Here is a 17,336-nt window from a genome sequence, read left to right on the forward strand (position 1 = left end):
GTTCCTCCAGTGCAGCCAACCTCCATTAACACCACTCTCCGTCTAAGAAATGGCAGCCGTGGTTGTGTTCTGAAGATTTCATTCCCAGTTTGGAGTCCACAAGACATGCGTTTGTAGAGCCCAAACGTGGTGTGCTTTACTTTATTCAGGTTACATATGGAACATTGTTTGAAGCCGAGGAAAGAAATACCAGAGTGCCTGGAGCTGAATGCGTCAAGCAAGGAAATGCTCAGACCCCTGCCTGAAATTATTCGGAGCGTTCAAAAACAGTCATTGTCATTTAGTCACATGTCATAGACAGGGATTTTGCACATGTACTATACTAAACTGATGATAGTGTGACAAAATGAATAGGTAAAGCAGGAAACTTGACTCACACAGAACCGGTTAGTAGAAAGGAGTTCAGCAGGAAATAAGAGCCTAAGAAATTCATTCCAAATGTCTGAGGAATGGCACTTTTGCAACGGTAAAGGGAATTCGAGGGCGAGATCAAGCCGATGTTCAGGGAAATATCTGTCTACCGCTATGTGAAGGATATCTCTAGCCTCATATCATTTGCTCAGGTAGATATGAATTGAAATGAATAAAAACAGACAGACATCTGGATCGCAGTTCCGATCTCAGGAGGAAGGGAACACTCAGATTCTGGTCTGCCACCTGTCAGTGAGGGGTTAGAAAATATACGGTGAAAAATCGGAGAGGTGAGCAATCGCCTTCAGGATGTAACTGAACGAAACTATCAAACGACATCCTGGCATTCAGATCAGAAATGGGACAGCTAATTAATCCAGTATTGATTACGGATATAGTGTCCAAAATGGATTTTGTTAGGGACAGAGGAAGACAACAGAGGTTAGAAATGCGACAAAATGTAGCTCATTGAAACTGGAAGGGAATTTAAAACAAACAGATTATAGTCACCATCAAACCTGTCCTTGGTTATGCCATAATGAGCGCCTTCCGTGTGGTTTTAGTGTTCAGGATATCGGGGCGTTTGAGAAGGTCAATTCTTTTAGAATATAAAACGAGATGTCGAAATTTCTAACTGTGAGGGGAAATTAGTTTGACTATTGTGTCTGCCAGGCCGGGGCGAAAAATAATGTACAGAACATGGCTACAGAAGTTGTGCAAATGCTTTCAGCGGGAGATCAAAGGAATATAGACCTTTAAAATTATCACATATTTGGACAAGAGAAAGAAGAACATATTTCAAGTTCCGAGGCTTTTGTAACCTGGAGATCCACAATTGCCACGGATCTATCCAAGGATGGATATGGAGAAATACAACATAGTTTGTTCAATACATTATGGAATCATAAACTTGATCTCACAACATTTCTTTAGGGTGAGTATTGATCACGTTCACTCGAAGAATAATCGAGATTTTCAATGGCAGCACAATTCTGGAAGATAGGTGATCTTCAGGCGGAGTGATTAACATTCCTGTCTCTGAGCCAGAAGAGCGGCATTATGGTCGAGCCCCACGACCTGATGGTCAAGGAATGTGCGTTGGTAAAGTGGCCAAACAAGTCCAGTGCAAGACTGAAAACAAATCGTTCCAGCACTCTAAAAGCCACACTTGCTGCGTAGTGGTGCCCCTCATTTTCTAACCCTCTGGCGATTGGCTAGAGACCTGTTCCAGGCAGACCTAGTGACAATCGACAACTGATTAAAGTCTGCAGAGTGCACCATTAGGTGCAGGATAATAATTAGAAGTATTCCATTATGGAACGAAGTCAGATATGCACATACATCAGCAGACCCATTTGGAGAGTAGGAAATCAAATAGAATTGTCTTTTAATCGTATATATCCTCACATCGCTGCTAATTATATTATTGATGCATTTGTTTCATTACAACAAATTACTAGCGCATTATTTGTTTCAATTAACCTGAGCATGTTTTTCCTGTTAAGTCTGGGGGTTATCATTTTTGAGCGTCTCTCTTAGAAGCACCAGAGGTTACTGATATTTAATTAAAATAATATTGAAGGATATATGTGCCATGATTGCAGAACGTTACACGGATAATAATTATAATTCTCTTTCCACAACTAGTCTGCACGTTGGCATATTTCCGGCTGTTTACGCAGATAATTATAGCAGGAATTATAGCCAGGGGCGCCACTGTACATAAAGACTGACCAGGCGACTCTCACGCTGCACTGCCAGCCATTGGCGTGTTTGGAATGATTTGCGGGTTGACACTCAATGTGTTTGACCACGGTTTGAGCACAACTTCCTTGTCCATCAAGTGCCTGGGTGAAGTGGAGTCAAACCTGTAACTTCTTGCCCAAAGGCAGGAACGCTACCCACCCCGATACCAGACCTCAGAAGTCAATAACCAGAGTCTTATATCTAATTATAATAATCAATGCAACCGCAAAATAATGAGGTTCCGCGCTCACAGCACAAGTATTGAAAGAACGGTGCGTGGGAATACCAGAGAATGATGAATGCAGTATTTTTCTGTCTAACTTCCAATAGGTTCTAATGTTTGTTTCAATTTGCGCCGCTCCAGAGGAAACAGATTAACATCAGTGCGTAGCCAGTTAAAAGCAAACATTCCAAACAATTATTAAAACTATTTTCGACGAATTGCATTCAAAATTCACATGACAAGGGATTGAAAGCGTCACTTATTTGATAACGACTAGAATGTAGAATATGCTTATGTCCCTACTGTTAATTAGCCACAAAAGTACAATTATAATAATCTTTATTAGCGTCACATGTAGGCTTACATTAACACTGCAATGAAGTTATTTTGAAAATCTCCGAGTCGCTACATTCCGGCGCCTGTTCGGGTACACTGAGGGAGAATTCAGAATGTCCAATTCACCTGACAAGCTCGTGTTTCGGACCTTGTGGGGAAAAACCACAATACTCGGAGCAAATGTCTGCTTACACAGTGACCCAAGCCTGGACCCGAACCCGGGTTCCTGGCAGCGACAATGCTAATCCTAGTGCAACCGTGTCAGAAACTCTAAATGCGTGTCCAATGGGGCATTGCCGCTGACCCTGTTAGTCATTCGCATTCAGTAAATTTCTGCAAAGCGAGAATTATACAATCAGCTTCCCTTCAGAGAGTTCCTTTCATTGAGGACGCGGACTGTTCAAACCATTCTACGAACAGAATCTCGGTAATCCAGTCTGGTTGTGAGAACAAGCATACTTATTTAAAAATGATATAAACGAATCAACCACAAATATAATTTGGGACACTTTACTAATGAAACGAACTATCTGTTAAGAAGTCTTTTTAACGGATCGTAGGACCAACATATGACATTATCATCAATGAGAAGCAATAACTCGCTATTCCGCCTTTCACAATTTTATCCATTCTTCGCACTTACCTGGAACGCCAATTACAGCAAGGATTGGGTAGAATATTTTATCAATTCGCTCAAATGTGTCCATCGTCGTCTGTAAGAAGCAATCTGTTGCTGTCAGTTGAACGCAACGCCTGCGTTTGAATTGCGAGTTGGTGCGTTATCAGCAGCTTCAATTTAAACCCTCACAGATCTCCGTGGAGACACAGAGATTGCAACATCGTGAAAATAAAGTCTTCAATTAAGGACAGATAGATGACGGCAGCTGAGTTACGTCCCTGTGGTGATGAGCAATATGTATCACAGATATTGAACACAGAAACATCAATTGATGGAAAATCATATTTATTGAACACAGAAACATCAATTGATGGAAAATCATATTTATTCACTTATTATTTATTCGCAATTTCTTGGGCAAGTGATTTGTGACTTGAAGTGAATATACAAGGTCCGGAATGATAATTCCAATGTGGACGAGGAAAAGTATGTTTTCTGTTGATCGCAGATCTCGGGGACACTGTGTTAAAAGTGGGGTTTGTACTTACAGACCAGAGATGAGGAGATATTTTATTCTCTCAGAGGGCGTAGAAATCTCTGCCAGGTGTTCTGCTTCAAAAGAGTCTAATCCCACTGCTTCTCCATCACACCTCATGTGAATTTCATTCCATGATTGTCTCCATTGTGCGATTATCTAGCTTCCCGTTTTACACACGCAGGCTATTGATATCATCCCCTCCCTATGTTAGCGAGTTTCACTTTCTGAACTGTCCATTGATAAATAATGCCCTGCTACATTTTCTATTGCATGAATTAATGGCGATTTTAAAGTAGATTTCCCCTCATTCTGGTCCCACTCTGAAGTGTAATCATCTTCGCTGCGCCTGCATGACCAAACACTTGCATAATCTTGGAAAGCATGATCGGATCGTCACTCACTTTCTGAGAGAATAGTTTTAAATACTATTGACCTTAACTGCTCGTTAGATGCTCTCAGTGTTGATAAAATTTATGTCAATCTCTCTTTGCACTCCCTATGCCTCTGTTTCACTGCAGGGATATCATAATTATAAACCATAGACCACTAGCCATAGGAGCAGAATTAGGCCATTCGGCAATTTCGAGTCTTCTGCGCCATTTAATCTTGTCTGATATGTTTCCGACCCGCATTCTCTTGCATTCGCCCCAAATCCACTAATTGCCTTATTGATCAATAACATATCTATATCTGTCCTAAAGGCACTCAAGGACTTGACACCACAGCCCTCTGCGGAAATGATTTTCACAAATTCTCCACCCTCTGGCTGAAGCAATTCCTCCTAATCTCTTGTTTAAAGGGTTGTCTCTTCAGTCTGAGGCTGTGCCTTTCAGTCCCAGTTTCTTCTACCGGCCGAAATATTCTCTCCATGTCCACTCTATCCAGGCTTCTCATTATTCCTTAAGTATAAATGACGTCCACCTCATCTTTCTAAACTGCACCGACTCCAGCACTTGAGTCCTCAACGGTTCCACCTCCGACAAGTCCTTGATTCTGGGGAACATACTTGTGAATCTCCTCTGGATTCTTTCCAAGGTCAGCATATCCTCCCTCAGAAACGGGGCCCAAAACGGCTAACAATACTCCAAATGGTGTCTGACCAGAGTCTTATATAGCCTCAGAAGTTTATATAGCCTCAGAAGTACACACTGATCTTGTATTCTAGCCCTCTCGACCTGAATGATAATATCGAATTTGCCTCCCTAAACGCCAACTGAACCTGAATGTTAACCTTTAGATAATCTTGAACAAGATTCTAATTATCTTTGTTCTTCTCATGTCAAAGCCTTTTCAGATTCGAGCATGGTCTGTGCCTCTATTATATCTAACTAATGGCACAACCTCAAATTTTCCAACATTGTGTTCCATTTGCCACTTCTTTGCCAAATCTCCTACCCTGTCCATGACCTTCTGTAGCATCTGTGCTTCCTCAACACTACCTGTCCCTGTACATATTTTTGTATCAACTATAAACAGAGCAACAATTCCGTCAGTTCCTTCTTGCAGATCATTAATATATATCATAAATAGCGTGGGCCCAACACTGACCCCTGTGGAACCCTATTAGTCACCGCCTACCATCGTGACAAAATACCCCTTTAACCCCACTCTCTGCCTCCTGTCAGTCAGCCAAACCTCTGTTCATGTCAGTTCCTTGACCTTAAAACCAAGTACTCTTAACTTATTCAACAGCCTCCTGTACGGCACATTGTCAAAGGCTTTCTGGAAATCGAAATAGATTGGTTCCACTGATTCTCCATTGTCTAACTTCCTCGTTGCCTCCTCCAAGAATTAAAATAGAATTGATGTGGAGATGCCGGCATTCGACCGATGTGAGCACAGTAAGAAGTCTTACAACAGCAGGTTAAAGTCCAACAGGTTTGTTTCAAACACTAGCTTTCGGAGCACTGCTCCTTCCTCAGGTGAATGAAGAGGTATGTTCCAGAAAAATATATATAGACAAATTTACAGAGGTGTAAATTGTCTCGAGTCAGGGCAGTTGGTAGGATTTTGCAAGCCCAGGCCAGATGATGGGGGTTGATTGTAATGCAACATGAATCCCAGGTTCCTGTTGAGGCCGCTGTGTACAGAACTTAGCTATAAGTTTCTGCTCGGCGATTCTGCGTTGTCGAGCGTCCTGAAGGCTGCCTTGGAGGACGCTTTCCCGGACATCACAGGCTGAATGCTCTTGACTGCTGAAGTGTTCCTCGACTGGAAGGGAAAATTCTAGCCTGGTGATTTTCGCGTGATGTCCGTTCATTCGTTGTCGCAGCATCTGCATAGTCTCGCCAATCTTTTCCTGCAGCGTATGAGGGAGACAATGTTGGCCGAGTCACCCGAGTATGTACCGCGTGCCTGGTGGGTGGTGTTCTCACATGTAATAGTGGTATCCATGTCGATAATCTGGCACGTCTTGCAGAGGTCGCTGTTCTGAAGGCTGGGAAGTTTTCTGCAAACAATGGTTTGTTTGAGGTTGTGTGGCTGCTTGAAGGCAAGTAGTGAGGGTGTGGGGATGGCCTTGGCAAGATGTTCATCTTCATTGATGACGTGCTGAAGGCTGCGAAGAACATGTCGTAGTTTCTCCGCTCCGGGAAAGTACTGGACGACGAAGGGTACTCTATCGGTTGTGTCCCGTGTTTGTCTTGTGAGGAGGTAGGTGCGGTTTTTTGCTTTGGCGCGTTGGAACTGTTGATCGATGAGTCGAGCGCCATACCCCGTTAGTAGGAGGGCATCTTTCAGCGTCTGTAGATGCCTGTTGCGCTCTTCCTCGTCTGAGAAGATCCTGTGTATACGGAGGGCTTGTCCATTGGGGATGGCTTCTTAAATGTTTTTACGGTGGAAGCTGGAGAAGCGGAGAATCGTGCAGTTATCCGTGGGCGTGCTGTAAAGCGGTGACTGTCCTTGATGGAGATGAGTGTGTCCAAGAATGCAACTGATTTTGAAAGTAGCCCAAGGTGAGTCTGAAGGTGGAGTGGGATTTATTGATGTCACCGTGTAGTCGTTTCAGTGATTCTTCGCCATGGGTCCAAAGGAAAGAAATGTCATCGATGTATCTGGGGTATAACGTTGGTTGAAGGTCCTGTGCGGTGAGGAGCTCTTGTTCAAACTTGTGCATGAAGATCTTGGCATATTGAGGAGCGGATTAGGTCTCCGTGGTTGTTCCATGCGTCTGGATGAAGAACTTGTTGTCGAAGGTGAAGACATTGTGATCCAGGATGAAGCTGTTGAGTTGCAGAATTGCGTCTGGAGATTGGCAGTTGTCGGTGTTGAGTACTGAGGCTGTTGCAGCAATGCCGTCGTCATGGGGGATGCTGGTGTAGAGTGTCGAGATGTCCATTGTGACGAGGACTGTTCCTGGTTCAACTGGTCCATGGATGCTGAGTTTCTGTGGTAAGTCTATCGTGTCGCGACAGAAGCTGAGCGTATCTTGCATGATGGATTTCTGCATCATTACCTGGAAATGCTCACATTCCAAGCATTGTCTGGCATCTTTGAATTTGTCTATATACATGTGTCTGGGACAAACCGCTTCATTCACCCGAGTAAGGAGCAGTGCCCCGAAAGCTAGTGTTTGAAACAAACCTGTAGGACTTTAACCTGGTGTTGTATGACTGCTTACTCTAATAAAATTGTCAGGCATGACCTCCTCTTGACGAATCCGTGCTGACTTAGTCCTATTTTATAATGCACTTCTAAGTACTTTGCAATCACATCCTAATAATAGACCGAAATTCTTACCAATAACCAAACTCAAGCAAACTGGCATATGATTTTCTGTCTTCGATCTGAACCCTTTCTGCAAGAACGGTGTTACATTGCCATTTTCCAATACTGTGGAACCCACACTGCATCCAAACATTTTTGAAAATTCACCACCAATGCGTCGGCAATCTCTCCAGCTATCTGCCTCAGAACCATGGTATGTTGTCCAATCATTAAGGGTTATGAATTCACTTTTAGCCTTTCAGTTTCTCCTCAGTGATGGCGACTATACTCACCTCTGCCCCTGACCCTATTGATGCAGCGTACAGAACAAAGAGAACATTACCATTTTATGTGCTGTACAATATCCACATATTCTGCCAGAGAATGTCTTCATACATTATGCAGGAACAACTTTACACAATGTGGTACTACACAAACAGGGTGTTCGTCATTCATGGGGTGGTGGCTGGGCGGTGGGGGGGGGGGGGTATTCCGAACACCATAGGGTGTCGTAGTGACTGCACAATTAAGATGTTGATCCTCGAAGGGAAGTATCATGCACTTCACTGATAACGAGGAATGACCGGGATATTAGAATGTTCAATGGCAATTGTTGGAGTCATATACACCAATCACATCGACCATCGACGGAACCCTGTACACTCACGTCCCTTGCGGTGATCTTTGCACAAGGAAGCGCGTGGGGAATCTCATAGAGCAGCCCTCATTTGTCAGCAGGATAATCTCCCGTCAGGCTCCATAAAATCGCCGAGGAGTTGGAATGAGGACTGCCAGCTAATTGTCCTTGGAAGCGGGCCTTCCATTGTACTTACCGATTACTATTCCGTGGATGCCGGGCTGGTTGCATAGTGGTGTTGGTGATCAAACGCCGAATCGTCATCGATTAGGATAATCACATGTCAACCCCAGGGGCTGATGAGCTTTAATCAGAATCATACTCGACAACATCATGCTGGGCCAAGCTGTGAATTACTCACTTGGTGCTTATCAAATATTGTGGTGATGGAGTGAGAACACAGCACCCAGTTACTCAGCATCTTGTAATGAGACAGTCCTCTGCTCTCATGGATCAACTTCTTAGCCATTCGATGCACCAGCCACAAAGCGAGTTTATTTCTTTTAATGCAGAAACTAAAATTTCACACTGAATTTCAGATGTGGTTCCAACAAAAATCTGTAAAACTGGCATTATTCATGGATTCAGAAATAGAACTCGGAACTTCATAAACGAACCAATGCTCCCTTAAGTGAAGATAATTCTCCCAAATCCCAGTCTCAAATAATCATCCCATTATCCCGAAACATTGTCCCTGGTCTCAGATTCTTCACGCAGCAATCAACATCACATGACTGTCATGATTCGGCTGACTGGCCTTGCAGCATCTTCTCACAGCTGGAACATTCTACTAACTTCCCATTTTCAGAAAACTAGATACCTTGTTCGTGCCGCTTCAGTTACGCCAGTAATGTAATTTGCAAATAGCTGAGGCTGCAGCACTGATCTTAGTGGAACTCATCTATTTTCTACCTACCTGTTCAAAAAAGTTTATTTTATGCGGGACCCCGATCACACAAAGGCCTTCCACTCTGTCAACCATGAGGAATTGCAAAATATCCTCCTCGATTTCGGCTGCACACTGAAATGCGTGAGCACTCTCCACCTGCTCCACAATGATATGCAAGCCGTGATCATCACCAACAGTGATGTTGGTGAGCCACCACAGTGCTAATATGGGTCCAAACTTGAGTCAAACAAGGCAGACAAATCACATCAGCGCTCTTTTCCATCTTCCTTGCAGCAGCGGTCCACCCCGACACCCTGATGTGCCCCGCTCGAGTGGAGATAATCTCCTGGACAAGAGGGAAACGTGACAACTTCTGACCCCTCCAGTCCAGAACGAAGATCGCTCGAACCCCCTCTGTCATCGAGTTTCAGTATATAGACGACAGCTGTCTCTTTGCACATTCAGAGACCGAGCAACAAATCATCGTCGACACATTCACTGAGGCATAGGAGAGAATGGACCTCAAACTAGACGCACGGAAAACGGAGATTCCTTTTTTAAAAAAAATATATTTATTAAAGTTTTTTAGCACAATTCTTCTCCCTTACAAACAATGACCCCCCCCCCTCCCCCCTCGTAACAAAAAAAACTATGTGAAATCGCGCAGAGCAAGATATATACATGGCAAAATGATATATTTACACGGCTTTGTACACTGGCCCTCACCCGTACGTGCCAGTTTCCCCAACCCTTCATGTTATCTCTTGCTCATCCACCCTCCCAGGCAGTCCCCCCTCCCCCCCCGCTACCCCCTCCCAGGACGTCCTCTCCGACTCGCCCCCCCCCCCAAGGTTGCTGTCGCTGCTGACCGACTTTCCTCTAACGCTCCACGAGATAGTCTAGGAACGGTTGCCACCGCCTGTAAACCCCCTGCGCAGGCCCTCTCAAGGCGAACTTAATCCTCTCCAACCTTATGAACCCAGCCATATCATTTATCCAGGCCTCCAGGCTGGGGGGCTTCACCTCCTTCCACATTAACAAGATCCTTCGCCGGGCTACGAGGGAAGCACAGGCCAGAATGCCGGCCTCATTTGCCTCCTGCACTCCCGGTTCGTCCACTACTCCAAATATTGCTAGGCCCCAGCTTGGCTTCACCCGGACTTTCACCACCCAAGATATTGCTCCTGCCACTCCTCTCCAGAATCACTCCAGTGCCGGGCATGACCAAAACATATGGACATGGTTCGCCGGGCTCCCTGAGCATTTTCCACATCTGTCCTCTACCCCAAAGAACCTACTCAACCTCGCCCCCATCAAGCGCGCTCTGTGGACCACCTTAAATTGTATCAGGCTGAGCCTGGCACACGAGGAGGAGGAATTACCCTACCTAGGGCATCAGCCCACAAACCTTCCTCGATCTCCTCCCCCAGCTCCTCTTCCCATTTACCCTTCAACTCTTCTACCAGCGCTTTCCCCTCATCTTTCAACTCCTGGTGTAATTCTGATACCTTGCCCTCCCCGACCCATACACCCGAGATCACCCTATCTTGAACCTTTTGTGTCGGGAGCAACGGGAATTCCCTCACCTGTCGCCTCACAACAGCCCTCACCTGCATATATCTAAAGGCATTTCCCGGGGGTAACTCGAACTTCTCCTCCAGTTCCCCTAGGCTCGCAAACGTCCCGTCGATGAACAGGTCCCCCATTCTCCCAATCCACGCCCGATGCCAGCTCTGGAAGGTGGTCCATCTTCCCCGGGACAAACCGGTAGTTACCCCTGATCGAGGACCACACCGATGCTCCCATTGCACCCCGGTGCCGTCTCCACTGGCGCCAGATCCTTAGCGTTGCCGCCACATCCGGGCTCGTGGTATACTTTGTCGGCGAGAGCGGCAGCGGTGCCATCACCAACGCCCCCAGGCTTTTTCCTTGACAGGACGCCATCACCATCCTCTTCCATGCTGCCCCCTCTCCCACCATAACCCACTTGCGGATCATCGCTACATTTGCTGCCCAGTAGTAGCTCCCCAGGTTTGGCAGCGCCAACCCTCCTCGGTCCCTATTGCGTTCCTGGAACCCTCTCCTTACTCTCGGGGTCTTATTCACCCACACAAACCCCATAATATTCCTGCCTACTCTCTTAAAAAAGGCTTTAGTGATCACGATGGGAAGGCACTGAAACACAAACAGAAACCTCGGAAGGACCACCATTTTGACCGACTGCACTCTACCCGCCAGCGAGAGCGGTAACATGTCCCATCTTTTGAAATCCTCCTCCATTTGCTCCACCAACCTCGTCAGATTCAGTTTATGTAGGGTCCCCCAACTCCTGGCTTTCTGGATCCCCAGATACCGAAAGCTCCCCTCCGCCCTCCTCACCGGTAGGTCCCCTATACTTCTTTCTTGGTCCCCCGCCTGGAATACAAAAAGCTCACTCTTCCCTACATTGAGCTCATAGCCCGAAAACTCACCAAACTCCCTTAGAGTCTGCATGACCTCCACCATCCACTCCATTGGTTCCGCCACGTACAGCAACAAGTCATCCGCATATAGCGACACCCGATGCTCTTCTCTCCCTCGGACCACCCACCTCCATTTATTAGACTCCCTCAATGACATGGCCAATTGTCCGATCGCCAATGCGAACAACAGGGGGGACAGGGGGCACCCTGGCTTCATCCCTCGCTACAGTCGAAAGTACTCCGACCGCCGCCAGTTCGTCACTACACTCGCCATCGGGACTCTGTAAAGGAGCTAAACCCAATTGATAAACCCTACCCCGAACCCAAACCTACGCAGCACCTCCCAGAGGTACTCCCACTCTACTCGGTCAAAGGCCTTCTCCGCGTCCATAGCTGCCGCTATCTCCGCCTCTCCCTCCTCCGATGGCATCATTATCACGTTTAAGAGCCGCCGTGTTTAGTTGCCTGCCCTTTACAAATCCCGTCTGGTCCTCGTGGATTACCCCCGGGAGACAGTACTCGATCCTCGTGGCCAGCACTTTTGCCAGCAACTTTGCATCCACATTGAGGAGCGAGATCGGCCTGTACGATCCACATAGCAGTGGGTCCTTGTTACGCTTGAGGATCAAATAAATTGTCGCTTCCGACATTGTCGGGGTCCGCTCCTCTCTTTGGTATGGCTTTCCTGCCTGTAGCTGATGTGATGTAGCTGTAGTGTTGGTGATATCTGCCAAAGGTTTTGACTGTATCTGCTGTGCATTATCGATGTTTCTGATGCATACATGAGGGCGGGGACCACGGCTGTTCTCTACAGCATGTACTTGGTGCTGGGTTTGAGGTCTCAGTCTTCGAACACTCTTTTCCTCAGGCGCCCAAAGACTCCACTGACGCATTGGATTCGCTGTTGGATTTTGCCATCAATGTCTTCTCGCGCCGATGGTTGGCTCCCGAGTTTTGAGAAATGATCTACTTTGTCCGTAGGCTCAACGTGGAGGTTGATGGTTGGGTGCAGTTTTCTGTGGCAGGAATCTTTGTTTTCGGTCTGGGTGCGGCTATGCAGAGCTAGGTCGCATATTCGGTAGCTCCTGCATGGACCGGACTTGTGGGCTCTTTTACAGGGCCCCCACGGCATTTATTTGACATTTCCCGGTGTGGGAAGAAGACTGCAGCATTCCCCTGACAGTGTCCCCCAGGAATGTTACGTCTTTTGACCACCAGACCCGGCAGAAACAGTAAAAGATTTGGCTGCAACAGGATAAACACGGCCTCTTCCAGCATGCAGGAGGGGGAAGGGCAAGCTTAAAGCTGCAATCTGACGTTACTCTATCAAAGATGGATTCTAGCAGCAGAGGGAACAACTGTAAAAAGATCTACCAAGGCCATTGAAGAAGCAGGGACAAGGCTTCCGGTGGCGGCCATGGAGGAGTAGGTCGCGCATTTGGCAGCTCCCGTCTGGAACGGACTCCCAGACCTTTTTCAGGAGTTTCCATAGACTTTTTGGGGCAGACTGGTGAAGCGAACACTGCCAAAAGGATTCCCTCTCGACTTCCGGTTGCGGCTATGCGGAGCTAGGCCGCACGATTTGGGAGCTCCCGCTACCACGGACTTTCGGGCTCGTTAGAGGAGCCCCAACGGAACTTTTTTTTTTGACGCAGCCCGTGGGGAAGGGAAGAGAGAGGTCCCCCTCCAACTTCTATGAAACGGGCCAGAAGTGTAACGGCCAAAGGAGCGGCACTGGAGCAACGGGAGAAGCGAGGGGAAGAAAACAAAATGGCGGCGGCCAGGGACAAAGGGGAGCTGCAGGAGTTCACCAAGCGCTGCTTCGACGAGCAGCGCGAGGAGATGCGCAAGGAGATGTTGGCACCTATGCTTTCGGCAATTGAAGGATTCGGGATCACCCAGAAGGCCCACAAAGCGAATATCCAGGAGGTACAGAAAAGTGTCAGTCAGAACGAGGATGAGCTCGTGGGCCTGGCGGTGAGAGTGGAGCAGAACGAGGGGCTACACAAGAGGTGGGCGAGCAGACTCGAAGACCTGGAGAACAGGTCGAGGAGAAAGAATTTGAGAATCCTGGGTCTCCCTGAGGGAGTGGAGGGGGCTGATGCCGGGGCATAAGCGAGCATGATGCTCGAGGCGATGATGGGCACGAAGGCCCCTTCGAGGCCGCTGGAGTTGGATGGGGCACATCGGGTGCTGGCGAAGAAGCCCCAGGCAAATGAGCCGCCAAGGGCGATGGTGGTGAGGTTCCACCGGTTGACGGGCAGAGAGTGTGTCCTGAGATGGGCCACGAAGGAGCGGAGCAGGAAGTGGGACAATGCAGAGTTCCGAATATACCCGGACTGGAGCACGGAGGTTGCAAAGCGGAGAGCGAGTTTCAACCGGGCCAAAGTGGCGTTGTACCAGAAAGAAGTAAAATTCGGAATGCTGCAGCCAGCGCGACTGTGGGTCGCATACAAGGGCCAACACTATTACTTCGAAACGCCTGAAGAGGCGTGGACCTTTGTAGAAGCCGAAAATGTGGACTCTAACTGAGGGTTTGTGAGGGTGGGGCGGGATGTTTTGGGGTTTGATGTGTGATGGTTGTTGTATTTCGGGGGTCAATCACGCGCAGGAAATGTTACATGGGCTAGGGGAGAGAGACAAGGCCGTGACAGGAGCTGCGCCAAAGGGGGCGGAGCGGGCTTTGGAAAGGCGGGAAGGGGAATGAAGGAATGCATATGGATTGGGAGAGTCCAACGCGGGGAGGTCAATGGGATGGCGGGGAAGCCGGGGTCAGCAGGCGTCAGCTGACTTACGGGAGTGACATGGGGGGGAGCAAAAATCTAGACAGGGGTCTAGCGGGGGGGGGGGGGGGGGAGGGAGGAGGGGAGGGGGGAAGGCGGGGGAATAAGGGTTGCTGCTGCACTGTGGTGCTGCTGCACTGGCCGAAAGGGAATGGGACACAGAAGAGGTGGTCGGGACGGGGGTCCCCCCTCTGGTGGACTGGAGGGTGAGGGATGCGTGGACACGGGACTGGCCCCAAAAAGGAGATGGCTAGTCGGCGGGGCGTGGGGAGGGGGGGGGGGGAGGGGGGGGCAGGGGGGTGAGAGCCCCTCCAATCCGGCTGATAACGTGGAATGTGAGGGGCCTGAATGGGCCGGTGAAGAAGGCTTGAGTGTTCGCGCACTTAAAGGGACTGAAGGCGGACGTGGCCATGCTCCAAGAGACACACCTGGAGGTGGCGGACCAGGTCAGGCTACGAAAGGGATGGGTAGGACAGGTATTCCACTCGGGACTGGATGCGAAGAATAGAGGGGTGGCAATATTGGTGGGAAAGCGGGTGTCATTGCGGGTTTTGCACTGAGTGCTGAATTTGGTGCTTTTTGAGTGCGATAGTGAGAGTTTGGTGACCGAGGGAGTTAGGTGAGGAGGGAGTAAGGTGCTCCTTTCATTTTGTTTCCGACATTTCCGCAAAGAGTGTGAAGAGAGCCAGGAGTTTACAGGAAGTGTAGCTGACTGGGAGCAGAGTCGAAGGGCGGAGATCTCGTTAGTCCACACAGCAGCTATATTCTTTAAGGAAAGAGGGGATGGAGGCTAGGCCAGTTACATGCTCCTCCTGTAGGATGTGGGTGGTGAGGGATACCACCGGTGTCCCCACTGACTATACCTGCGGGAAGTGCACCCAACTTCAGCTCCTCAAAGACCGTGTTAGGTAACTGGAGCTGAAGCTGGATGAACTTCGGATCATCCGGGAGGCAGAGGGGGTTATTGAGAAGAGTTACAGGGAGGTAACCACACCCAAGGTACAGGACAAGAATAGCTGGGTTACAGTCAGGGGGAAAATACAAACAGGCAGACAGTGCAGGGATCCCTCGTGGCCGTTCCCCTTCAAAACAAGTATACCGTTTTGGATGCTGTTGGGGGGGATGACCTACTGGGGGAAGGCCCTAGCGGTCAGGTCTCTGGCACAGAGTCTAGCTCTGGGGCTCAGAAGGGAAGGGGGGAGAATAGAAAAGCAATAGTTGTAGGAGATTCAATGGTTAGCGGAATAGATAGGAGATTCTGTGGTCGCGAGCGAGACTCCCGGAAGGTATGTTGCCTCCCGGGTGCCAGGGCCAGGGATGTCTCGGATCGTGTCTTCAGGATCCTTAAGGGGGAGGGGGAGCAGCCAGAAGTCGTGGTGCACATTGGTACCAACGACATAGGTAGGAAAAGAGGTGTGGAGGTAATAAACAAGTTTAGGGAGTTCGGCTGGAAGTTGAAAGCCAGGACAGACAGAGTTGTCATCTCTGGTTTTTTGCCGGTGCCACGTGATAGCGAGGCTAGGAATAGGGAGAGAGTGCAGTTGAACACGTGGCTGCAGGAATGGTGTAGGAGGGAGGGCTTCAGGTATTTGGATAATTGGAGCGCATTCTGAGGAAGGTGGGACCTGTACAAGCAGGACGGGTTGCATCTGAACCAGAGGGGCACCAATATCCTGGGAGGGAGGTTTGCTAGTACTCTTCGGGAGGGTTTAAACTAATTTGGCAGGGGAATGGGAACCGGATTTGTAGTCCAGCAACTAAGGTAGCCAATATTCAGGACGCCAAAGCATGTAATGAGGCAGTGGGGAAGGGAACACTGACAAAGGAGAGTATTTGCAAGCACGGAGATGGGTTGAAGTGTGCATACTTCAACGCAAGAAGCATCAGGAATAAGGTGGGTGAACTTAAGGCATGGATCGGTACTTGGGACTACGATGTGGTGGCCATCACGGAAACTTGGATAGAAGAGGTGCAGAAATGGTTGTTGGAGGTCCCTGGTTATAGATATTTCAATAAGATTAGGGAGGGTGGTAAAAGAGGTGGGGGGGGGTGGCATTATTAATTAGAGATAGTATAACAGCTGCAGAAAGGCAGTTCGAGGAGTTTCACCCTATTGAGGTAGTATGGGTTGAAGTCAGAAATAGGAAAGGAGCAGTCACCTTGTTAGGAGTTTTCTATAGGCCCCCCAATAGTAGCAGCGATGTGGAGGAACAGATTGGGAAACAGATTTTGGAAAGGTGCAGAAGTCATAGGGTAGTAGTCATGGGCGACTTTAACTTCCCAAATATTGAGTGGAAACTCTTTAGATCAAATAGTTTGGATGGGGTGGTGTTTGTGCAGTGTGTCCAGGAAGCTTTTCTAACACAGTATGTAGATTGTCCGACCAGAGGAGGGGCAATATTGGATTTAGTACTGGGTAATGAACCAGGGCAAGTGATAGATTTGTTAGTGGGGGAGCATTTTGGAGATAGTGACCACAATTCTGTGACTTTCACTTTCGTAATGGAGAGGGATAGGTACGTGCAACAGGGCAAGGTTTACAATTGGGGGAAGGGTAAATACGATGTTGTCAGACAAGAATTGAAGTGCATAAGTTGGGAACATAGGCTGGCAGGGAAGGACACAAATGAAATGTGGAACTTGTTCAAGGAACAGGTGCGACGTGTCCTTGGTATGTATGCCCCTGTCAGGCAGGGAAGAGATGGTCGAGTGAGGGAACCATGGTTGACAAGAGAGGTTGAATGTCTTGGTAAGAGGAAAAAGGTGGCTTATGTAATGCTGAGGAAACAAGGTTCAGACAGGGCATTGGAGGGATACAAGATAGCCAGGAGGGAACTGAAGAAAGGAATTAGGAGAGCTAAGAGAGGGCATGAACAATCTTTGGCGGGTAGGATCAAGGAAAACCCCAAGGCCTTTTACACATATGTGAGAAATATGAGAATGACTAGAGCGAGGGTAGGTCCGATCAAGGACAGTAGCGGGAGATT

Source organism: Scyliorhinus torazame, chromosome 20 (assembly GCF_047496885.1).
Source record: "Scyliorhinus torazame isolate Kashiwa2021f chromosome 20, sScyTor2.1, whole genome shotgun sequence".
Taxonomy (NCBI): Eukaryota; Metazoa; Chordata; class Chondrichthyes; order Carcharhiniformes; family Scyliorhinidae; genus Scyliorhinus; species Scyliorhinus torazame.